General features: G+C 43.9%; 1 protein-coding gene across 2 annotated transcripts in view; it reads left to right on the forward strand.

The window, feature by feature from the left end:
* The first annotated feature begins 2,003 nt into the window (after positions 1-2,003).
* ADD2 (adducin 2) overlaps positions 2,004-25,605 on the forward strand; it is a 116,368-nt gene continuing 92,766 nt past the window's right edge. For both annotated transcript variants that reach the window (XM_043468241.1, XM_043468240.1), the window contains exon 1: positions 2,004-2,449. The gene's annotated coding sequence lies outside the window, so the exon portion shown is untranslated. The remainder of the gene's footprint in view (positions 2,450-25,605) is intronic.

A 25,605-nucleotide genomic window follows, 5' to 3' on the forward strand; every position in this document is an offset into this window, starting at 1 on the left:
AATCAAAGCAGAATCTTTTTTTTTTTTTTTTGGTGGGTGGAAGGAGAGTGAATCAGCCTTGTGGACTTTATCAGTATCTTATACTAGTTCTGCTTTTTAAAGTCAAATTTTTGCCCCCTCTGAGAGTGCATGTGCAAGATAGAAGTTAGGGCTCAGCTCTAGAGCCATGTTGCTGAGTTTGCATCCTGTCTTGGCCATCCACTAGCTATGAAACCTTGAGAGAGTTACCTAACCTCTCTGAGCTTCAATTTCTTCATCTACTAAAGAGGGTAACACTATTTCCACCCTTGCAGGATTCTTGTGGGGATTAAGTGAGTCAAAAATGCATGTAAAGCCTCTCAGAACAATGGCAGGAGCCAAAAAGAGTTTGCTATTATTAGTTTGAGAAAGCTTACTAACACACCAGGAAGAGAAATTTTTGAGTGATGGCAATGATCAAGGGGATTTATGAAACCTGCTATTTCTGGACTAAACAAAAATTCTCTATTCCCTTTTTGGGCTCTATTTCAGAAAAGGGCCTACCATACCTGTGATTCCAGGGCTCCAGAGAAGGCATTTTCAACTTCCCAGATATTATTGCTCAGCACCAATAGTGCACAGTTGCCTGAAGTGTTTCAATAAACATATTGTTTCCTGGATCTGGCCAGAAAGACCTCAGGTCCTGGTGGCTGAGCTGCTTGTAATTCTAGCAGGTTTTGATGTGAGAATGGAATAGGAAGAGAGCTTGTGACTCAGTGATTCTGAAGATGAAGTGGGAATAGATGAGAAGCTCTGAATGGGGAAGAAGTAGAGACCAGGGGCTGGAGGGGCTGGATGAGCTGAGCAGAAAGACAAAATTTACTCTGTTGTCTGAAATGCAATGCCTGCCGGGTGTCCTTGAGTTGTTATGTGGGCATTTTCTCCTTTTCTATCTATGTCAGTAGCAGCTGATGTAGTGTCTTTTCTTATACGTTAGTCTTCAAAGAATCACTAGGAAGAGACTCCATGTTCCCGTGGGCTTCCCTGGCAGCTCAGCTGGTAAAGAATCTGCCTGCAGTGCAGGAGACCTGGGTTTGATCCCTGGGTTAGGAAGATCTCCTGAAGAAGGGAAAGGCTATCCAGTCTAGTATTCTGGCCTGGAGAATTCCATGGACTGTATAGCCCATGGGGTCGCAAAGAGTCGGATATGACTGAGCAACTTTCACTTTTACTTTCCCAGTGCAGGGGGCATGAGTTCCATCTCTGGTTGGGGAACAAAGATCCATGCCGCATGGTGCAGCTTACACACACACACACACACACACACACACACACACACACACACACACACACACGCTTTGGGGAGTTGATGGAGATTATGGGGGTCTAAGTCCCAAGCTAGGTCTTGACATCTCTACTCTCTGAAGCCTGCGCATTGAGAAACACTGTCAGAAAGTAGCAGTGGGAGGTGTCTTAGCTCTATACTATCATCTTACAGAGTAAGACCCAGAGAGGCCCAGAAAGGTTGAGTGCCTTCATCAAGGTCACACAGCTAGTTAGTCAATGGCAGGTCTGAGACTGTAACCAAGTATTCTTGTTCTCCATCCAGTTGCCCATTCACCAAACACCTGTTCCCCCTAGGGTGGGAGGCTGGGGAGGGGAGTGAGAGGAAAAGAAGTGGTGAGAATTGGAGGGAGGTGCGCCCATCATCCCGAGGGTCCGGTAAGAACAAACATTTTGCCCTTGTGGGAAATGGAGTCAGCATTACAGTAGGATAATTTTGGCTTCGAATTCAAACAGTCAATCATTTGCTATTAAAATGACGAATATAATTAATCTTCTAAAGCAAAACGTCCTTCCTGGACCAAAAAAATATTACAAGACTGTATTTCTTTTTAATCCCAAGGGATGCAACCTCCATCGGAGCTCATGTTTCAGATTTTCTTCCTAGTAACAGCATCTTCACATTGGCTCCGCTGTTCCGGGCAGCTCGTGGTGCAGGAGTGGCCGTGGGCAGAGGGCCTGGGCGGCGGGACTGCGGCAGCGCAGGCGAGCGGGCGGGGGCACTGCAGCACCGCGGCCCTCGGGCGGCCGGGCAGCGGCCCGCTAGAGGGGGCGCTGTGGGCACCGCCGAGCGTCCTTTTGTCAGCGCACTCGGCCGGGAGAGCTCTCATTTCCTCTCAGCCTCGTGCGGGAAATGGATTTAATTCTGACAGCAGAGCTGTAAGGGACGAGCGGGAACGAAAGCCTTTTGTCAAGGAGTGGCAGCCTCTGTTGTCTGTGATTACCACTGACGCGGAGAAGCTGCGCTGCTGGTGGAATTCCAGGCAGCTCTGGCCAGTGCGCGGCCGCAGGATGGGTAGAAAACAGTGCTCTGCAGATTAGCTGAGTGCATTTATCAAGCAGCTCTCCCAAAGAAAGCCAGCCAACAAAACAAGCCCCCAACCACCCGCAGCCGAGGACCAGAGATGGAGAAGATGCCTTGCAGGAGGTAAGCCCGTCTTGGGAGTGGACGCCGCGGGCTGGGCTTGGTTTTGCTTATTTTAATCGAATTTGCGACCCTTACAGCATCCTTCCACCGGGCGGGAGCAGGTTGGTCCAGATCGGTGAGCGTCTGTCAGTGAGTGCGTCTGCGAGGCAGCCCTTCCCCGCGGCTGTGCTTTATGCCTAAAGGTTTCCGTTGCTGATGTAACATCGGAGGTTCTTTGGGAAGCGGGATGCCCATCGCTGGCCTCTGCTCGGGGGCCATCGGACCCACGCGCCCCGAGCGCAGCGCCTGCCGGGTGGGGCTTTCTTCTCGGTCCAGCCGGGCTGGCGGGCTGCGAGCCTCGCCGCATGGGGCCGCCCCTCCCTTCTCGCAGCTCTGGGCCGCCGCCCTCCGCGGAGCCGCCCGGCGCGTTCGGCAGGGCTGGGCGCGCTCCCCCGGCCTCGCCAACGCCGTGGCGCCGCGGTAGCTGAGGGGTCGGCAGGTGCGGCGTCGGCAGCTGCCTGCATTGGGAGCAGGGGCGCTGGAACGTGAGCCGACTCCAATGGGTTTGAATTTTTACGCGACCGCACCACTTTGGAGGAAAAAAAGGCCACTGTCCCCGAGAAGATCGGGCCAGTCAGATTATCTATTACAGTTTGTCTTCCTTCCCATCCCCTCCCCTGCCTCCTCTCCCTTCCCGCGCCCAGTAGGAGGCCACGCTCCACCCGGAGGCGGGGGCCAGCGTCTGCTTGTTTTGAAATCGCGACCACAGCCAGCCTACCTGGTGTTGGGGAGGAAGGGAGGGGCAGATTGCTTTAGGATGCTGATCAGGCGCTCGGGTCTAGCCTATTGTCTTGCCTTTTCTCCCCCTTTCTTTTCTTCTCTAATCTCCACCCCCAGACCAAAAAAAAAAAAAAAAAAAAGAACAAAAAGGGGGTAGGATGGGGAGAGAGAGACCGAGAGGACTGAGAGAAAGAGAGACAAGAAAAGAAGGAGGGGGAAAAAGCCCCAAGCCCACACCCTATCAAATTCTTCTGAAAATTGTCATTTATCTTTGACACATGATTATTACCCATCTGTTTCTTCACGCCCACTCTTCCCTCCTCTTGCAGTTTGTTGGCTAAGATTCAACGACTCAAATGAGCCTTATAAATACTAGAAATCAAATCAGTTTCCTAAACGAACGTTTTGTGCTTTCTGGTTAACCTGGAATGAGGGATTTCCAGCGTCCTGGCAGGAACAAATGATGGGAAAGGTGGACACCCTCCTTTCACATCTAGGGTGTGGATCTAGTGGAGATGCAGGAGACGTTGAACTTGTGCAATGAGGGACATCTTAATAAATGGCATTTGAAAATGATGTTTCATTTTAAGGGGAAAATAGTTGGTAACACTTGAAGTGAAAGCGCTTTGAATTATAAATGAGTAGGACTAGGGAAAATAGCTGTGAAGTTTCAGACTTGCAAGTCACCCCTCCCACTGACATAGGAAGAATATATGCTGGAGATTTTAAAAAGGGGTTTAAGCCATTTAACATTTCTACTTTATAATGTTCTACCTTCATTCTGCCTGTGGACGAGAATCTTGCCCAGATACCCCAATTTACTTTCACTCCCCATCCCCTCATCCTAAAAGGGTACAGTAAAAGAAAGCTTTTCATTGTTAGTATGATGTCAATACATTTTGGAGAACCACTACAGATAAATCACCCTTTGATCTACAATCCATACCATTTCTGTAGCAAGCCCTGTGTTCTTTCTTGTCCACCCAGTTATCTCACCTGATTAGAAATGTTCTTGTCACATACAAAATATACAAAACTGCCTGAAATGACGCATTGTATGTGTTTTTTAAGCTTGAGTTGAATTTGCTTTAAATATCAACATGGTGCTGGAATTAGTAAAACTCAGCTTTTCTTAAGAGTTTGCAGATGATCTAATGTGTTTGTTGGCAGAGGGTTTAGGATTAAGATTTTGAATACTTATGAAAAAGACTCTGATAAATATATTTATCACCTATCTTGTTCTACATGGAATTTAAGACGCTTTACAGAGATTCATAAAGTACAGTAAGACAGACTTAGAAGTAGATGGGAAAGAAAAAGGAAACTAATGGTAGAGACATAAGACTGTGTTAAGAATGAGGCTAATGGGAAAATAAAAACATTTGAAAGGGAAAAGGGAAAAGTGTTCATTGCTCAGTTGTTTCTGACTCATTGTGATCCCATGGACTATATAGCCTGCCAGCCTCCTCTGTCGGTGGAATTCTCCAGGCAAGAATACTGGAGTAGATAGCTATTCCCTCCTCCAGGGGATCTTCCTGACCCAGGGATTGAACCTGGGTCTCCTGCGTTGCAGGCAGATTCTTTACCGTCTGAGCCACCAGGCAAACATGTGAGGGGCAAACAAATCCAACCCTGAACTTCCTAGCAACTCATACCACAAGGGGAGTCGACAAGCCCATGGTTCGCAGGCTTGGTTTATTCATGGACTCATTCACTCAACAAGTATTCACTGAGGACCTACTACGCACAGGTTCTGTGAGGCACTGGGAAAAAAGGAGTGAAGCAGACACATGTGGTCTCTACCCTGACAACACTTATAGCCAAATGCAAGAGATGGACATTCATGAAGATGTCTCTCAAATGAATATCTGGTTACAAGATGTGAGAAGAGCTGTGCAGGAAAAGCATGAAATACAAAATGTCACACGTCCAGACATAAAAACACAGAATAAAAACTTCTGCAGAGAAGCATAACCATTCTTAACTCTAAGAGCAGAAAGGAACATTTTCCAGGTATGAAGCAGTGTTAGAAATAATGTCCTTGTCAGATGGGTTTCACTTTGCCATTTTTAGAGTGTCCCTTAGTGTGAGGGATCCTGATACCACCCCCACAGATCTCTTGAACCCCTGGGGTTCTGAAAATATTGTATTTTGAGGGACTTGTATATTCTCTAAAATGTAGTGGCTTTATTTCAGTGATGATCTTACATAATGAATATTAAAACTGTGTTCTAGATGATCTTCATGGCAACCCCCAAAACAATGCTGGGGCCTTTGTTTGCCTCTGTGTCTTCCCAGGTGGGCCAGGGGCAGGCCTGGTGGCTGGGCCACAGCATAAATGAGGGGGAGGGGAGTTTAAACTAAGACGGGTGTGTGTGTGTGTGTGTGAGTCTACACAGGGCACAGATTTGCTAGATTCAAAAGAACAGCTCCTGGTGACCACTGCTGTACTGGCCAGGAATGAAGTTCTCCTGCCAATTCCACTTTGGCATGGACCAAGTTGCAGCAATTTATTAGCAGCAGGTGTTGCAGTAAAAATGCAAGGAAAAAGTTGCTGTTGCTGGTTTTAGAATAATTGGATTAGATCTTGATTTAATGCAGATTTAGTAATTTCTCAATAAGTACCTCATATCCAAAGCAATGAGACCAGCAATTTGGTATAATGGTTAAGAGGAGCCAGACAGCCTGACTTCAAATCCGTTTTTCCACTTCTTAGCTGTGAGACTTTGGACAAGTTACTCAACCTCTCTATGCCTATGATTATATGTGGATAAATATGCAGCATTGATTTCACGGTAAGATTGTGAGGACTGGAGGTATTACATGTGAAAAACTATGTTCAGTGGATGTTAGCATTCATACTATTTTTATTAATGAAGTGGCACTTCATTTACGGAAGTGTGCCAGGATGGTTTGGTGTCAGAATTTTTTTAATTTTTATTTTATATTAGAATATAGTTGATTTACAATGTCGTGTTAGTTTCAGGTATGCAGCAAAGTGATTCAGTTATACATAAACATATAAATCCATCCTTTAAAAAAATTTATTATTTATTATAAAGGGCTGCACTGGGTCTTCATTGCTGCCCCTGGGCTTTCTGTATTTGCAGTGAGTGGGGTGTGCTGTGGTGCGCGGGCTTCTCATTGCAGTGGCTCCCCTTATTGCAGCTCAGGGGCTCTAGAGTGTGGGTTCAGCAGTTGTGGGCTCAGTTGCCCCAAGACATGTACGGGCAACCCGTGTCCTCTACATTGGCAGGTGGTTTCCTAACCACTGGGTCCCTGAAGTCCTATCCATTCTTTTTTGATACCAGAATTTTTAATTATGATACCTGATTATCTTCAAGTAGGAAACACAGTTTTGAGGTTATTAATATTGCTTTGCATTGTTTATGTATTGTCTGCATGAGTACATTGAAGTAAATATTTAGGTAGTGGCAACATGTAGTAGGACTTCCCTGGTGGTCCAGTGGTTAAGATTAATGGTAAAGAACCCGCCTGCCAATGCTGGAGACATAAGAGACGTGGGTTTGATCCCTGGGTTGGGAAGATCCCCTGGAGGAGGGCACGGCAACCTACTCCAGTAGTCTTGCCTGGAGAATCCCCGTGGGCAGAGGAGCCTGGTGGGCTACAGTCGATAGGGTCACAAAGAGCCAGACACGACTGAAGCAATTGAGCGCAAACGTGTAGTAACTAGACCTGAAGCTGCATCTTTCTGTATGTTAAACCCAAATGGTATTTTAGTTTCATCAAAACAATATTATCTGTTGCAGTAAATAAAATTTATTAATTTGACATTTTAAAGTTGGATAGTTGTATTTATTTCCACATTCATTTTTGCATTCTACTTATATAAAAGTTACAAAGTTCAAGTATTTAGAACTGGTCTTTTTGAACGTGCATATTTAAGTTATATTTTAATAAAGTGATTTAGGTCAACCTTTGGTTCATAAGATTTTTTTTCAAAAAGGGTTTCTATAAAATTCAAGCATTTCAAATTGGGTTCAAGGACAGACCCAAGATTCTTGGAATAGAATTTTGAGTTTCTAGAAGAGAGATTGTGGCCCCAAATTTGACTCCATATACCTTGACTGACATAGTTTTAGCTTGAAAGAATTTTAAGGCAGTAATACCAAAGCTTGCCTCTGTCTTCAACAACAGCATCAAAATCCTTTGAATTCAAAGAGCATCTATGGAATGGTAAGCTTCCAGCAAAAATTCATCTTGGTCTATCTTCCAGGATAAGCTACAAATGAAAGCTTTGTCAATATTATTGAGTGAAGTGAAATGAAAGTCTATTCTCTGTGGAGTACAATGTTTGTTTGGATTAAAACAAGTTTACTGGTTATATTCAAATCTATTTTAAAACTTTCTCCATACCTATGATCTGTCAAAGATTATAAGAAATATGTTAGTGTCCCACTATAATCATATTTTTGATAGCCTTCCTGTTGATATACACATATCAAAGACATATGCATTTATACAGACACATACACAGAATTATATTTGATGGTGTGTTACTTAGAATCTGATTGCTTAGGACTGATGGATTTCCTGGGATGGAACATTTTCAGTGCAAACACTGGGATAGTGCCAGGCAAAGGAAGACAGATCTATTTTAGTTTTAGAGAACAGGGAGAAAACAGACCATAGGCCCAGATTCTTTAAGGATTCTTCAGAAGATACGGTGCAGATGGTGCCAACCAGCAGTATCCATCCCATGATTCAGTAAGGCATCCTCCTGGGAAGAGGCAGGTATGTTCTCCCAGTTACCTCCTAGAATAGTCCCCAGGCTCAACGCGCCAGGCCTGGAGGGGTTATGGTGTTAGGGAGAGAGTGAGGTGTAAGTCAAAAGGCTCTAAGAATGTTATCTGCACCTTCTACCTTGAGTGACAGGGCGTCCAGTCTTGACATGTGCCAAGGGAGCCCCCAGTAAAGCTTCAAACCAGGTTGGTTTGCATCAACCGCACACTTGCAGCTAAAAATTAAGATACATAAATATATAGATAAATGCCACTTGGTCCAGCACTAAATATCCCTAACTTAGTTGATTGCCCCAGGGCCTCAACTCTCAAGCAACCCAGGCAGGACCTGGAGGCCAGAGAATTTAAGATGTCGTTTGCCAGAAAAAAAATTTCAGTGCTGATCCCCTGGAGAAGGAAATGGCAACCCACTCCAGTATTCTTGCCTGGGGAATCCCATGGACAGAGGAACCTGGAAAGTTACAGTCCATGGGGTTGCAGAGAGTCGGACATGCCTGAGTGACTGAGCACTATCATATTTGGAATTGTCTTCCCTGGGCTCAGCCTAGAAGTGTCGGGAAAAAACTTATCAAGCCAAGTAGCAAATTCCTTGGGTTTCTGTGAATAGAAGCACTAAGGACCATTTGACCCCCTTCGCTGCATCTTCCCACACAGAGAGCTGGTTGGACCAGGTATGGGCCTATGAGGACCTGGAACCTCAGGGCTGGTAGCCATGTTAGGCCAAAGAGGGTCAGGGTGAGAAGAGATCACAGGTCATCCCCTACACCCCTCACCAGTTTATAGAAGGAGCCACTTGGCTGTCTTGAGGTGGCCACAGTGATTCCAATTCTGTAACTTCCATGAAGCCCAGCTAGACTTTGGTCCCTACGTTGATGTGGCTGCCCTCCATCCTGCTGGTCTAATTTGCCTGGGCTTCTGTTTCAGTCAGCCATGCTGTCGGCTAGAAATCCGGCTTTCTTCAGAGCTTCCCACTTCTCTTCCCCACATACAACCTGACCTCCTCCCCTCCATCTTTCCAAAGCAAAAATCCAATCTTGTCACTCCTTTAGGATGAACCCCAAACTCCTTACCTACCTGGACTGCTTTCCTTCTCCTTCTTTGGAGATGCAGGCTGGACTTTCTGGACATTCCCCTTCTCCACCCATCCCCCACAGGCTCTTCCTTCCACCTTACGTGCCCTCCTCCTACTTTTTATCTGGCAAGTTGGCTCTTTTTAAAAGCCAATCAAACACACAACTTCTAGCAAGCCTAATTAAAAGAAAAACATGAACAATACTAGAAAGGATTTATGGAAGAAAAAAGAGATTTGAAATCATAAAAACACTAGGAATTATTATATCCTAACATGTGAAAATCTTGATGAAATGGACAGTTTTCAAACAGAATATGAACTACTAATATTTACTCCAGAAATCAAATGCCATGTTCCTGGTTGGGAAGAATCAATGTTAGAACGATGTCAGTTCCTCACAGATTCTGTTGCGTGGATGGCAGTCTTCCTGGTAACCAAAAGTGATGCAAATTTGTTCCTATTTTTATTTTTCTTTGGAATCTTGAAAGGTGTAGTTAACTGCATATGCTCAATTGTGAATCATTTTATTGAAGGGAAAGCCAATCCTTGTGCATTTAAATGTCATTTATAAATTGTTTTTCTCAAAGAACAGATTAAGTTATTAAACTTTGAAATGCATGGGGACTTTATGAAGAGAGAATTTTATTTAACAGACATGATTTTCTTCTATATTATTTTATCGAGTATAATACCATTATGCTTGCTTTCTTTACTCTGCATGGCACCCATATAAAAATCTGTTGGCTTTTACTTTTAAACATCTATGGTGAAAGACATCTGAAAAATAGGGGCAGCTTCAGTTCTTTTCCTCTTTACTAGTGCCAGGTGGCGGAACCTCTATCCTGGTTTTCTCAGCATTCCTTTATTTAGAATTTATTCTCCTTCCCTCTCCACACTACACTTCTCTTAGATCTTTCCGACACCCTCATTTGTGCCCTAAATTAGCTACATCTGTTACCATAGTTATGCCGCATCCAGCTTAACCCATTCCATGCTAATTCTGACTGCATATTATATTGTGTGAAACTTCCTTTCTTGTATTTCATGAAACGTACCACTATTTTCCCTTTGTCACCTGCCCCCCAATTTTTATTGTTTCTAAGGCAATGCATATGTACAGTTAAGAAATCAAATAGAACTGAAGAGTTTCTAACAGAGAGCAACAATCCCTGCCCTGCCCCAAATCCTTTATCCACAGGCAAACCAATTTTAGCTGTGTTTTCTGTTCTGTTATAGTTACTTTGGTATCTCAAAATAATATGCATATACTGCTGTTTCTGAATTTATCAGCTTTGATCATCATGTAGTGAATTTCTGCCGTGAAAGTCAGGGATGTAGTTAAGGCCACACCTACATCTCTCTAGCTTTGTTCTCATCATACCTGTCACACCAGACAATGCATTTGTTAAAACCAGGTTTCTCATTCCACAGACTGTTGGTTGGGTCACTTGACTCTCTACTCTGTAAGATAAGGGTATCACCACTATCTTTCTTTGCCCACTTCTTCCTTCCCTCTAGTTGTGCATTTACTTGCATTATCAAAACCAAGAAATTGTTCATTCCAGTCCCATCACTTCATGGCAAATAGATGGGGAAACAATGGAAACAGTGACAGACTTTATTTTCTTGGACTCCAAAATCACTGCAAATGGTGACTGCAGCCATGAAATTAAAAGACGCTCGCTCCTTGGAAGGAAAGCTATGACCAACCTAGTGAAAGTGAAAGTGAAAGTGCAAGTTGCCCAGTCGTGTCCAACTCTTTGTGACCCGAGGACTGTACAGTCCATGGGATTCTCCAGGCCAGAATACTGGAGTGGGAGCCTTTCCCTTCTCCAGGCGATCTTCCCAACCCAGGGATCGAACCCAGGTCTCCCGCATTGCAGGCGGATTCTTTACCAACTGAGCTATCAGGGAACCCCTGACCAACCTAGACAGCATATTAAAAAGCAGAGACATTACTTTGCCAACAAAGGTCTGTCTAGTCAAAGCTATGGTTTTTCCAGTGGGCATGTATGGATGTGAGAGTTTGACCATAGAGAGAGCTGAGTGCCAAAGAATCAATGCTTTTGAACTGTGATGTTGGAGAAGACTCTTGAGAGTCCCTTGGACTGCAAGATCAAACCAGTCAATCCTAAAGGAAATCAGTCCTGAATATTCATTGAAAGGACTGATGTTGAAGCTGAAGCTCCAATACTTTGGCTACCTGATGCGAAGAACTAACTCATTTGAAAAGACCCTGATGCTGGGAAAGATTGAAGGTGGGAGGAGAAGGGGATGACAGAGGATGAGATGATTGGATAGCATCACCGACTCCGTGGACATGAGTTTGAGCAATCTCTGGAAGATGGTGGTGGACAGGGAGGCCTGGTGTGCTGCAGTCCATGGGGTCACAAAGAGTTGGACCTGACTGAGTGACTGAACTGACTGTTCCACCATCATAGCTGGTCTTTATGATTTGTCTATTAGGTAATTCTAAAAGATGAAAACTGTTACAGTGTTCATTTTCTAACTGGGTTGATACTGCTCACTGCATGATAAGTAACATGCTAGGATTTCATCTCTTTCTCACGGGCTCCAATATCTCAACCCTTGGACCACTAAGTGGAAAATGCTTCCAGGGTGAAGTTCAAATGGATTCTGTTACTCTGAGAGCACCAGTACCATCAGAGCTGCTCTAGTTCCCCTCCTGCAGTGCAGAGAGTTTCCTAAGAAGACTCACCCAGAGGTCAAGTTGATAAATTCAGAAACAGAGGTATGTGTATACTGTTTTGACATACAGAGGTAACTATAGCTGGGTGACTAGCTGTGAACCAGTGTGTTGGGGATGGGAGAGGGGATGGGCAGGGTCTGCTCTTCCATATAGAGACTGCATTTGTGCCCTTGTGTTTAGTCTCTTTTTTAATTCCTCCCCTCCATATCACCTGCCACCTCAGAATCCAGAACACTTTTAGGGCTCTGCCAGACAGATCATCTGCCTCCTTGGCGCCAATATCCTGTGCCTGAAATCTAGGCTTCTGCCTTCAACCATTAGTCACCAGTTCTCCATCTGCTTTTTGTCCTCCAGAAACTTGTTGAAATCTCTTCTCTGTTAATGATATGCTTTTACTTTGTCATTGTGGATTTTATGTATTTTTATTCCCTTATGATCAATTTAAGGAGTTCAAGAAGAGAGAGAAACATGGGTGGGATTAGTCTTGCCATCTTGAATTAGAAGCCAAGGACATTAATTTTCAATCAAGTCATGCATAGTAAACTATTGGCATGGCCATGATTTAAATTCAAACCCTGGTGAGATTTGCTTTTCCTTGTTATAGAAATGTTTTCAAATCTGTACAGTACTTATCAACTCAATTCCAATATTTTCTGCTCTCTAGAACAGTCCAGAAACATTGATGCATTCTTCTATTCAAAGATGATTAGCATTTAGTTTATACACAATTCTTATGAATGCAGTTGTTTCTTTTTAGCCACTCCAGAAAAGTGGAAATGGCAAATTAGAAAGAAGACCTTGGCTAATAGTCTAAAAGAGATTGGGGTAAAAATGAAGAGAAGATGAAAAGTTCTTCTAGGAACCTGTATCACAATTGTTGCCCAAGTGCTACGGAAGACCATTGGTCAGAGTTGACAGTACGTTTGATACAGACCCAGAAAGTAAAGAAGTCACAGAGAAAGTAAATGAACTTTCTTTTAGTGAAAGTAATAGGTTGTTGTCTCACAGGGGAGGGGCTGCTGGCTTTTTTTTTTTTACCTGGTTGAGAAGGAAGGACTTGGGGGTACCAACAGTTCTTTGTTCGGAAAGTAACTCTCGTTATAAGACATAAGAAATTCCAGTTGTCTCCATGTGTTCATTTAATTTGGAAATTGTTGCTTCATTTTTCAGCCTTAGCAATGAACATCAAGACTGAAAACAGTTTTGGGAATTTTACTTCATCTATCTTAACTCTGTTAAAGTTACAGGCCATAAAACTGTCACCAGCTTTGAAGCCACTATCTGTTATATTTAATTCTGAAGTGAAGCTATATTAAGTTAAGGCTGTCAAAAAATTAAAATCTCATTTTCAAAGCCTATCATGTTTATGGGGGATGTGATACAATGTCTAGGGTTTGTCTCAACAGAATCTTTTTTTTGTGGCAGATGGTGGGGTTGGAGGTAGGGTTGGAAGTAGCCCATGAGTTGACAAGTGTTGAGGTTGAGTGTAACTAATCACCTAAACTGGCCCTTTTTAGAGCTAAAGGAGGTGCTGTTAATAATTACAAGGGAACAAGAGGCATATCCAGGTGTCTCCTGGGCAAACCGCAGTCTACTCTGAAGCTAGGTGATAAGTCTTTTATTTTTTTGCTCTTTTATTAAAATTGGAAACTTTCATCTTAATCATGATGTTAAACATTAATCAACTTCAAACACAAAATGAAAATAGCTAGAGAACACTGTTAAATGACAAATTTATTAGTTGACTTAAAATAGTGGGACAAAAATCCATAAATTCTGCAACTGGGACATGCAGAAGGCAATCCTTAATTAAGCTGACAATGTTATAAAGCAGATCTATAGCCTTAGTTATGCAAGGGAGCCTTGTTTTTATTACTGTGAATTGGGTTCATCAAGATTTTATGGATGGGTGACTGCAGTCACAAGAAAGGTCAAGTCCATTGGGAAACGAGGAGCTGGGCCAGGAAAGCGGGGCTTTGATTTGCAGAGCAAGTCCACAATCCGATCTGTACCTAGCTTGATGTCCTATTTGAGGTTCTCCATAACCTGCTAAAATAATCTTTCAGACTTATTCAGATTTTGAGAAGAAGGTCTCCATTCCTGCTCTGTAATCCCCACGGTACACCATCACACAGGTTAGTCATGTGTCTACCGCTGTACTTGTGAGGTGGTGTAGGGGAGGCGTGCGGGGCAAAGCAGCAGGGTGGGCTCTGCCTTCCAGGATGTCAGTCACTTTGACTCTGCCAACCAGAGGGCCCAGGTGGCTATGGATCAGGAGGTCTTTTGTGCCCTTTTCAAAGAGGGGCTGAAATGGATGCTTGCCTGGCTCCTAGCTGGCACCTTGAAAGGAATCTAGAAATGCCAGGCAAAGCACTGCATCATATTCGGGTTCTTGCAAGGCTGGAAGGCTGTAGTGTAGGACTGGAAACCAGTTCTTTAAAAATGGCTTGCTCTGTTTGTGTTGCTGTGATTATTTCCTATTGTGTCTCCCAGTGATATGCAGATGGTCACATTTTACTTTACTTACTTGTGCTTTTTTTAAAAAAAGGCAAGCTTACTAAGGTATTATATATGTTATATATAATATATGGATAATAAAATTCTCTTCCTTAGACGTATACTTCTGTGAATTTTGGTAAATGCATATAGTCATGTAGCTGCCACCACAGTCACCATATAAGAACATTCCCTCATGCCCTTTGAAGTGAATCTTCTCCTCTCACCTATAACCCCCAACAGCCATGCATCTGTTTTTGGTTTTGCCCTTTCCAGAATGTCATATAAATGAGATCATACAGTGTAGCCTTTTGTGTCTGACTTCTTTCACTTTGTGTAATGTTTTTGAGATTCATCCATGTTATTACAAATGTTCGTAGTCCATTCTTTTGATTGCTGAGTAATATTTGTTTGGATGGCTGTGCCACAATTTGTTTAACCATTCACCCATTGAAGGACATTTGGATATTTCCAGTTTTTGATGTTTGTGAATAAAGCCACTGTATATATTGGCCTATCGGTCTTCGTATAAACATAAAATTTCAGCTCTCTTGGTTAAATACCTAGGAGTCCGTTGCAGTATGCCAAGTGTATGCTTAACTTTATTAAAAAAAATTGCCAAGTGGTTTACAAAATGACAGTACTGTTTTGTATCCCCACCAGCAACTTACGGGAGTTCTAGTTGCTCTGCATCTGGTATTGTTAGTTTTTTAACAAAATTTTATCTATCATGATAGGTGTGGGGTGGTATCCCATTGTGTGTTTAATTCGCATTTCCCTGATGATCAGTGCTGCTAAACATCTTTTCATTTGCTTAGATGCCACAGTATCTCTTTTTTGTTTCATCTTGTCTTTTACATGTCAGCAGTGCTCTGCCATTCAAAGGTAAGCAGGGAAGTAAGGGGAAGCAGAGACTTAACAGGGGACGTGAATGGGGGGCGGGGGGAGAGCTACTAAGAGAAAGGTGATGCCAGGGAGTGATGTCAGCTGGGTACCTGATCCTCCCTTCCACCACAGGCTGCTTCTGGAACTCTTCTCTGGAGGGTGATATGGTCTGTACTGTGAGGGGCTGCTCCTTAGAGAGGGAGAGAGGAAGGGAGGAAGACAGTTATAACAAGCCATCATATTGATTCCATTTAAAAAATTTGCTTACTTCAAGTTCTTGTCTTTATATTTTTAGTCACTAAATAAATACCTCTTTAAAAGAGAGACTTTTAGCCCAGATGGCAGCCCTACTGATAACTGGGGGAAGGGGGGAGAGTTAAATAAAAGGTATTCAAGGAAATGGATATTTAAATTTGATTGACATAAGGACTTGAAAAGATACTGACACACTCATGTTTATAGCAACATTAGTCACATTAACTAAAACTTGGAAGCAACCCACGTGTCTGTCTATGGATGAAAGGACAAGAAAAATGTGGTGTATACATACAGTGGAATAGCGTTCCGTCTTAGAAAGAAATTCTGACATATAACATGGTTTTGAGGACGTACATTAAGTGAAATAAGTCAATCACAGAAAGACAAATACTCTATGATCCCATTTATATGAAGTACTGAGAGCAGTCGAAATCAGAGACAGAAAATAGAACAGTGGTGACCAGAGGCTGGGGTAGGGGAAATGGGTGGTTATTGTTTAATGGCTGCAGAGTTTCAGTTTTACACGACGAAAAGATTTATGGAGTATATGGTGGTGATGGCTGCACAACATTATAAATGTATTTAATATCACCGAAATTTACTCTTAAGAACTGTCAGTTAAGATAGTACATTTTATGTTATGGGCATCTTACGGTGATGCACTTTTTTTTTTTTTTAAACTGTGATTGAGGTAAACTAGCAACAATGAGTAATTTATCACAGTTGTAGGTAGGTTTGTGTGGTTTAACTATAAATCTCAGTCAATTGAGAAGGGTTTACTGAATGCCCTCACTGCACAGCTGCTGTTCTGGGTGTTGGGAATGCTGGGGCAAACTAGAAGATCACCCTCTAGGAAGGCAAGAGAGATGCTAAACCTGCTAACAAAACAAGTGAATGGTCCCAGGCACTGATACTGTTATGCACAAGATAAATTCAGGTAACCAGAGAGGGAGTGACCAAAGGAGGCTGCTTTAGCCAGAGAGGCCAGCGAAGGCCTCTGGGGAGGAGATATTGAGCTGACTCACGGGAGTTAGTGGGATTGGGTTGGAGAATGAGGAAATGCTGGCTGATTGCAAGCATTTCATTGTGCTATTTGAGATGACACCATTGTCTGAGAGTGGGTGTGGGGAAGAATTGAGGAGAGGTGAAAAGGTGGGAAACGATCCCCTTAAAGAGTCTACACAGGGGAAGAGCAGGTTGCCTGGCAAGGTTAAGAAATCATTTCAAAGGTGTGGAGGGAATTTTGAAATGAGTCCAGTCCGCTTGGTTGTGTGCAAGGGTCAACTGCCCAGATGCACATAGGAAGCAAGGTCGTGTAGGGTTTGACCAAAAGGGAGGCTCTGTGACGTGAGACTAGTGGAGGACAGAGGGACAGAGGCATTTTGCAAAGGTGTGGTCACCCAGGTGGAGTAGTTCATTTAAGCAAGATAAGGAGGAATGTGAAGGGTGGAGTTTGGGAGTAGATGGATAGAGAGAAAGTGAGTGGGAGGTCTTGGAGACCCTGAGTTCCCGGTGGAGGGGTATCTGAGTAGTTGGGACTGGAAGGGGGTGGCCAGGGAGTAGGGTGTGAACTGCAGATGTTGGAGGTGATGCTCTTGCTGGTGGCAGCAAGATCTAAAGTATGTGCCCATGGGAGTGGGTGGCTGAGGCTGCGGTGAAAGGAGAAATAACTGGCATCAGAGGTCAAGAAAATGTGAGGTGGGGTGCTGGGTGGATCACTGCATGGCTGGGGAGACTGAAGCGGAAATCAGTAATGAGTAAGAATAGCATTGGAGGGGAAGACCGTCAGGGGGAAGGAGCTGAAGTGGTCCGTGAATCAGGGGAGTGACCAGGAGAGGGATGGAGGGTAGCCAAAGGGAGGGGCCATGGGAAGTCTAGTAGGAGGGTGTTTTCTCCCAAGGCAGTGGGGTGTTTGAAGCCGTGGAAATAGGTGGAGGTGGCTGTCAGGCGCGAGGAGGCTGTCCACACTATGCACAGACCCTGAATGTGTGAGGTGTGTGTTGTGAGAGCTGTGTGGTCAGGGGAGAGGCAGGTTTTCGATTTGGGATTTGGGGGTCACAGGAAGGGAGGTATGTGAAGCTGAACTACGGGGTGCTGCAAAGAACTATGCAGTGTTCAATGAGATTGGTTTCCAAGCAGGAAAGGCGGTAACCACGGAGGCATTATTGACTTGGGGCTTGTTCAAAACTCAATTAAAGGCAATTAACAGTAGCTGGTGTTGTTTACCAATGTCCTCGTCTCGTGAGGGATCTCCTAGACCGTCTTGTGAATTGTGAGATGAGGAGGAAAAACTTCCTCTCTTGAAACATCTCGTGTGTTCATGTCATTGATTCCTGTGTCACCCCCAGCCATAAATCTCACGGAGGGGACAGAAAGCATCTGTCCTTTTATATCACTGTCTTGCTGCAGCTCTGCAATGATTCCTGTCTAGCCTTGCTCTGCTGACGGTGACCTTTAACGTAATAAAATGCTCATGAGAATAATGAGAATGGATGGAGAAAATGCACCTTCTCGTAATTGATGGCTCATGCATTAGGGCAGGAAGTTTTCTGGAGGAATGAAGCATGTTATGGAAAAGCGTGAGGTTTTTTTTAAATGCTTAGCCAAGCGTCTCAAAAAAGCACCCTGACTACCTGGCAGTCCTGAATCGCTTACTTTCTCACTCTCCAAAGTGATTAATTCATTCCTCCTTTCTTTAAATCGCCTTCCCTCCCCACCCCACCCACCTTGCTGGGTGCCTCTGACTTCGTGGAGAAACAAGCTGAGCGGCCCTGCTTCTATCAGAGGCTTCCATGTTCTGCCCCTTCCCTTTCACCTCAAAATATCTCCCTAGCAATTGGTCTTTCCCTTTTCTGAATCATCACCTTTCCTCTCTCTCTCCCTCTCTCAGTTACAACATTCCCCTTGGCATTCAGGCATGTTCCAGTATCTCCTACCTATGCATCTCAGCTACTACCCCATTTCTCTATGTTCTCAGCAAATTTGCAAGAGTTGCTTTTGCTCCCTGTCTGGCTTCCTCTTCTGCACTGTCTGCACACAGGTTCCTGCTCTCTCTATACCACTGAGATGGCTCTTGTCAAGGTCATTGATGACCTCCATGTTGCAATATCTAAAAACCTCTCCAGGCAAGAATACTGGAGTGGGTAGCCATTCCCTTCCCCAGGGGATCTTCCCAACCTAGGGATCAAACCCGAGTCTCCTGTATTGCAGGCAGGAGACTTCACTGTCTGAGCCTCCAGGGAAGCACCTAATCACCTCTACCCTGTTCATATCTTACCTGCCCCATCAGCAGCATTCAACACAGTTGACCACGTCTTGAAACATTCTATTTTCTGGCCTTCAGGAACCCTTTGTCCCCTGGTTTTCCTTTAGTCTCACTGACTGTTCCTCCTCTTCCTCGGTGTGGTTCCCCTCACCCCTCTATCAGACCTCTAAATATAAAGAGCCCCATAGCTCTACCCTGGGCCACTTAGTCTTCTTATAAACTCTCCATAGGAGAGTTCATTCAGGCCTTAGCTTCAGACTCCATTTAAATGCTGATGACTCCAAAGTCTCTCTCTCCCCAGAGCTCTAGCTTAGTGCTTCTCAAACTTTAACGTGCATACTGATCACCGGGGGAGTTTGTTAAAATGTAGATTCTGATTTCATTAGTCTGAGGCCTAGTGAAAAAAGTGAAAGTGTAAGTGAAAGTCGCTTAGTCATGTCCGACTCTTTGTGACCCCATGGACTGTAACTCACCAGGCTCTCTTGTCCATGGAATTCTCCAGGTAAAAATACTGGAATGGGTGGCTGTTCCCTTCTCCAGGGGATCCCCCCAACCCAGGGATCAAACCCAGGTCTCCCACATTGCAGGTGAATTTTTTGCCATCTTAGCCACCAGGGAAGCCCAAGAATACTGGAGTGGGTAAGCCTATTCCTTCTCCAGGGGATCTTCCCAACCCAGGAATAGAACCAGGGTCTCCTGCATGGCAGGCAGATTCTTTACCAGCTGAGCTACCAGGGAAGTCCTAAGATTCTGCATTTTCAACAAGCTCCTGTGTGATGCTGGCACTGCTGGTCTTTTGAGTGGTATTGAGTGGTGAGGCTTCAGACTTGTAATCCCCCTCCTCCTTGACATTTCCACGTGGATGTCCTACAGGCATCTCAGACCAAACCTCACATGACCCTGTTAGAGTTCTTAAGTTCTTTCCTCAAACCCACTTTTCTCTGCATCATATCATCCTCCCAGTTGCTCATGCCAAAAATCTTGGAATTGTCCTTGGTTTCTATCTTTCCTTCACTTGCTTATCCAATCCATCAGAAAATGCCATTGGCCTAGTCCTCTAAAATGTATCCCGAACCTTTACATTTGGCTCCACAATGTTAGTGGCAGCTGGCATTTGTTGAGTATATTCTACACATTGGACTTTATTAATAACTGCTATAGAAGGAATGTTTATGTCATCCCAATGTTCATATGCACATGTGTGTACATGTGCTCTCAGTTGGGTCTGACTCTTTGCAACCCCATGAACTGTGGCCCACCAAGCTCCTCTATCCATGAGATTTCCATGCAAGAATATAGGATTGGATTGTATTTCCTGCTCCAGGGGATCGTCCAACCCAGGGATTGAACCTGCATCTCTTGTAGCATCTCCTTTGGCAGGCAGATTCTTTACCACTGATGACACCCAGGAAGCCTCATGTTGAAACCGAATCCCTTATGTGGTGATGTTTGGAGGGGGAGGACCTTTAGGAGGTGATTAAGTCAAATGGGCAGAGCCTTTGTGCATGGGGATTAGTGCTGTTAAAAAAGAGACCTCAGAGAGACTTCAGAGAGCTCCCTTGTCTCTTCCTTCGTATGAGGACACAGTGAGAAGACAGCTCTCTATGAACCAGGAAATGGGCCTTCACCAGACACCGAATCTGCTGGTGCTGTGACCTTGAGCTTCCCAGTTTCGAGAACTGTGAGGAATAAATTTCTGCTGTTTCTAAGCCACCCAGTCTAAGCAGCCCAAGTGAACTAAGACAATGCCATACACTTATAGCCTGCAATGCAGGAGACCTGGGTTCAATACCTGGGTCAGGAAGATCCCCTGGAGAAGGAAATGGCAACCCACTCCAGTATTCTTGCCTGGAGAATCCCATGGACAAAGGAGCCTGGCCGGCTACAGCCCATGGGGTCGCAAGAGTCAGATATGACTTAGTGACTAAACCACCACCACCATTCTAGTTATCATGACCACCCTATATGGTTGATGGGATTATTAATTGCATTTTTTTGGATAAGAAAAACTTAAAACTAGGTAACCCTATGTAGACCTGCAGTTTATTACTCTAAAAAACCTAATTCATTATTTTAGTTCATTTTTCTCCTTGTTGTCAACATGCTAGCCAATAGTGCTATTGATATAGTTAGGTACGTAGGAGAAAGGGTCTTATTTTAAGGTGTCTGTGTCCTTGGTAAAGCACAAATCTTACTGCAAACGTGCACAGGCAAGTGTCCAAAGGGTGTGTACGTTACAGAATTTATAGTCTCTTTGACTTCCTCAGACCATTTCTGACAAGGCCTATTTGCATTTAAAACATTTTGAAATATTTTTGTCTGATAATTACAATATCATGAGGCACCTTATGCAGACACTGTGTCTTATGTGTCCTTGTGTTATTTCGTTTCTCATGACATCACTGAATTTTCTGTAACCTGTGGGATACATTGAGGAAATGACCTTCAAGCTCCAAGGTGTATACTTTTCCTAGGTTTCCTGTGCCTTGTTCAGTTTAGAGAGATCATTCTCTGTGTTGGTTATCACACTTTCAAAGTATGATGAAAAGCGGCTGGGGTTCAGGAAACAACAATGTACATAGTCAAGTAGATGGAAAGTAGTTCAGGTGAAGACAGTCTGAAGGATCTTGGGTTGTTTAGGTTGGAAAAGAGCAGGTTAAATTACAATTTTGCTCTGTTTTTTAAAGGAAATCTTTAGTAAACTTGTTTTCAAAACAACAACATATTTTGTATGTTTTGAGTAATTCTTTTTTTAAGTGTGAGTTTCTTTTAAGGGTGAGAAAAGAAGACACACATTCATTACCTAGCCGCTCCTATTACACCTTTCTCTAAAGAATCCATATGCCAAGGCAAACATTACCCCAAACATACAATTGCATTCCTTTCTCTAGTCCAGTTAAAAGAAATACCCTAGGAATTAAGATTCTTATATATAAATGAACTCAGCTGTCTTTTATGTTTCCAAGTAACCTGTGTCAGATGTCACATTCATGAAACATTGAGGCTGGAATTCCAGCCTATCAAGGTGGAAGGGCCATGGAGGTCTACCAGTCCACTCTCCCTGCCTCACGCCCCCACCCCACCACCCCCGTACCTTCCAGAAGTCACTGGTTCAGGCAGATGGAGTTGAGAGAAGCCAAGGAACTCACCCAGGGCATAGCTGTAATTACTGCAAATCCAGGTTCCTGACAAGCTGCTCTTCAGGGCATTTTTTTCTAAATGTCAACTTCTCCTTTTTTTTTTTTTTAGTGGCAGAGTTTTCAAGAGGCTAGTTGATTTCCAGGAAAAGAGACAAGAAGAATATAAATCCATTTCAAGAATCTTTAAAATACGGTAGAGGAAATGGGTGGGGCTGAGGCCGGCTTTCTAGATGGCCAGGCTGCCATCTTGAGCCTTAATTTTCAGTCCTGTCCGGGGTGGGGGGGACAGGGGAAAATTATGACAATTTAAACTTTGTTATAATATTGCAAAGTAGATTAGTTTCCTGCTTTAACAAAGTACTACAAACTGGATGCCTTAAAACAACAGAGATTTATTCTCTCATAGTTCTGGAGGGTGATGTCTGAACTCAAGTTGTCAGCTGGGCCCTGCTCCCTCTGAAGCCTCGAATGGAAGGAGCCTTGCTTGCCTCTTCCTGCCTCCTGCTGGGGGCCCACAATCCGTGGTGCACCTTGGCTTGCAGCTACATCTATCCCAGCTCTGCCGCCATCATCACGTAGCCTTCTCCTCTGTGTCTGTGTGTCCTTTGTGCCTGTACGTGTCCAAATCTCCTTTTCCTTCTCAACAATCCCACCACTGGATTTAGTGGATTTAGTCTAATCCATTATGACTTTGTGTTAACTTTCTGCAAAGGCCCTATTTCTAAATAAGGTCACAGTCATAGAATTTGGGGGAGATACTCACTATTCAACCCAGCATGCAAAGTTAAATGATCTTATATCTTAACTTTTGCTAAGAATTTATACTTGGATGCCCCACAAAGACATGTTGTTTCCTTAGCCCAGGAGGGAGGGAGGGGGAGAGAAGTAGGGGGAAGAAGGTCCTTGATCACTTTTTCCCAAAGTATACCTGGTCTATCACTATTCTCGGGGAATGTTACATGAAACAAAAGTTTCCATGGTCAAGACAATTGGGAGGACCCTCTATTTTATCCTCCTCTCAAAACATCACATATCTAGGATACACATTGTTGGGAAAATTTCTGTAACAAAGACTTGGGTTTACCCTTCCAATCCCAAATTTGATTGGACAGTGAGTTCTTTGTTTTAACACACTATGTTGATGGAGTATTTCCTCCATCTTCATGGAACAGGACACCAACTGCAGTAGCTTAGTCCAATAGGGGTTTATATCCCTCACTGAGAAAGGTCAGAGTTCGGCAGCGCAGGGTGGCTCAGTGGCTCATCATGGCACCAACGTGCCAGCCTCCTTCTGTCTCTCTGCTCTGTCATGGCGGTATTCTTTTTCTTGAAAGTTTACAGATCAGCTACTCCATTTCCAATCTCTCAACTGCCTTCTAGACAGAGAGAAGGAGGAGGAAGTGGTAAGGGAGAAGGGATAGCATTTCTATCAGGAAATTATACTTGCCCAGAAATTCCCAGCAGATTTCTGCTTATACATTATTGACTCGGGCTGTATCAAATAATTACTTTTAGCTTCAGGGAAAGCTGAGAAATGCAGGTTTGGAGGGCACATTGTATCTTGGGGGCTTCCCTGGTGGCTCAGCAGTAAAGAATCTGCCTGCAATACAGAAGGCTCAGGAGATGCAGGTTTGATCCCTGGGTCAGGAAGGTCCCTTGGAGAAGGCTATGGCAAACCACTCCAGTATTCCTGTCTGGAGGATCCCATGGATAGAGGAGCCTGGTGGGCTACAGTCCATAGGGTCATAAAGAATCAGACAGGACTGAAGTGACTTAGCACACATGCACGTTGTATCTTGGATAAAACTGAAGTTCTGTTAGGAAGGAAGAAGGGGTGAACAATGCATGGGCAGCTGGCAATGACTGCCACACACAGAGCTCCCCATGGCATTAGTGACCAGGAGATTGCCCTTGTTAAAAATTTGTCCCTACTGTCTTTCACAAGAAAATGCTTTCTGTGGAATTTCAGGTTTTTAGCATGAGCCTCCAAGTTTAATCCCACCAAACGTTTTCACTTAGGACAACTCAAGCAGTTTCAGAGCACCTGTAATTGTATGGCGCCATGCTACACTTTTAAATTATTAAATGACTTGATGTGTATTTGTACTCCTAAGCTAATTTCATCTTCTTCTATGTGCTCTAATAGATTTTGGAACTTCTGTTTCTAACAAGCCTAAGTCCCTTAAGTATATAGCTGTCATGTTTAAAGTAATATACTCTGAACACACTCTAGAAGCATTGCCAATTCTTCTGGCCAACATTTAAATCAGTGAACAGACAGAGGCTTCTGTCTTCTCAGAGACAATAGATGCTGCCTTGTGGCTCAAGAAACCTCATCAGTGGCAGAGTCCGCATTGTGGCCACACATTCTAATCATCAGGGGAGCATGCCTTCTTTTCCAGGTCGGATCTGCAATGAGGAGCCTCCCGTAGGAGACGGAGCCTCCTCCTCTACTTGATGTGGTCAGACGGAGCACAGACAGGGAAGGAGGCGAGTTACTGCAGCGTAACCTAACTTAGCCTGATGAGTACAGCCAACAGTAATGTCAAAGATAGAAACACAGAGACAAACAACAGATCCCAAAAGGGGTTTCCTTTTGATCTCTGCTTGAATCTGTGACATTTCTAATCTTACCTCTGCAGATGGGTGAGGCGGAGGAATGTTCTTCACGAGTGAGGGCCTAGTGGCCTGGGGGGAAAACAGTCAGAGATTGCTATGCAATTCTCTATTTTCTGCTATGATTACAAGCTCTCTCCATTCTGAGTGAAAGTAACCAATCTGGGATGTCAAACACCTGTTTTTCCTATCAGCAAAAGCATGTCACAATTTTATTTTAACTCATAAAAATTTTATGCCATTATGAATTTCTAAGAAAACACAGGTCACAGTGGCCTCATAGCCAGCGTGATACAAAGGCAGAGGCTGAAAGGAGCAAATGCCCTTGTCCCAGTTTCTCAGTTGATTTACTATACAAAGAAAAATTGAATTTCAAATTGTAATCCCCTTTAGTACAGAGGAAATAATTTGTTTATCATTGATTAATGTTTTAGAAGGGTCAATCTGAAACTGTAAGTGGCTCAAAGCCACCAACCCATAAAGAGACTCTGTCCTTGGAACATGAAATGTGTGTAGAAGGTATAAAGAGAAGGGTAATGTTGCAGAAGATAGGATGAGTTTCTTCTGCTTGAGTGACATGGCATGATGGGAAAACTCGAGGCATGATGAGAGAACATGAGGCATGTTGGGAGAACACTGAGTTATGATAGGAGAACAGGGGCATGGTAGGAGAGCACATGCCGTAGATTTCCATATTGTAATCTTGAGGCTTGGCTTCCTTGTTTGCATCTACTGCTGAATTCTTCATTCCTGGGGTGCAGAGACCACTGGCTATATCTTTGCTGCCTCTTAGCACTTAGCCCAGTGCCTCATTTAGTCTTTAAAAGCTATGAGTAAATAAATAAATAAATAAATAAATAAATAAAAGCTATGAGTAAAGTCATCACTCAGTGATGCCCAAGTAAATTGATCCAGAAACACTTGTCTCATCAAAAACATTTGGCTCCAAAGCTAAACCAGAAGCCTCAGGCTGTGCTCGCTGTGGGAAGCCCTGCCGGGGTGGGGGGCAGTTGTGCCTTGCTGGTAGGTGCAGATGAGACCTGGAACTTGGATTGCAGGGACATTCCAGAGGCCAGCAGGGCTCAGCGGGTATCCTAGGGCTACACAGCTAGTAAACTACCAAATAAAGATGTGGCCCCAGGTATTTTGACTCTCAGGCCAGCGACTTCCCATCTCAGTCTGGGAGATGACA

This window comes from Cervus canadensis, chromosome 5 (assembly GCF_019320065.1).
Source record: "Cervus canadensis isolate Bull #8, Minnesota chromosome 5, ASM1932006v1, whole genome shotgun sequence".
Lineage (NCBI taxonomy): Eukaryota > Metazoa > Chordata > Mammalia > Artiodactyla > Cervidae > Cervus > Cervus canadensis.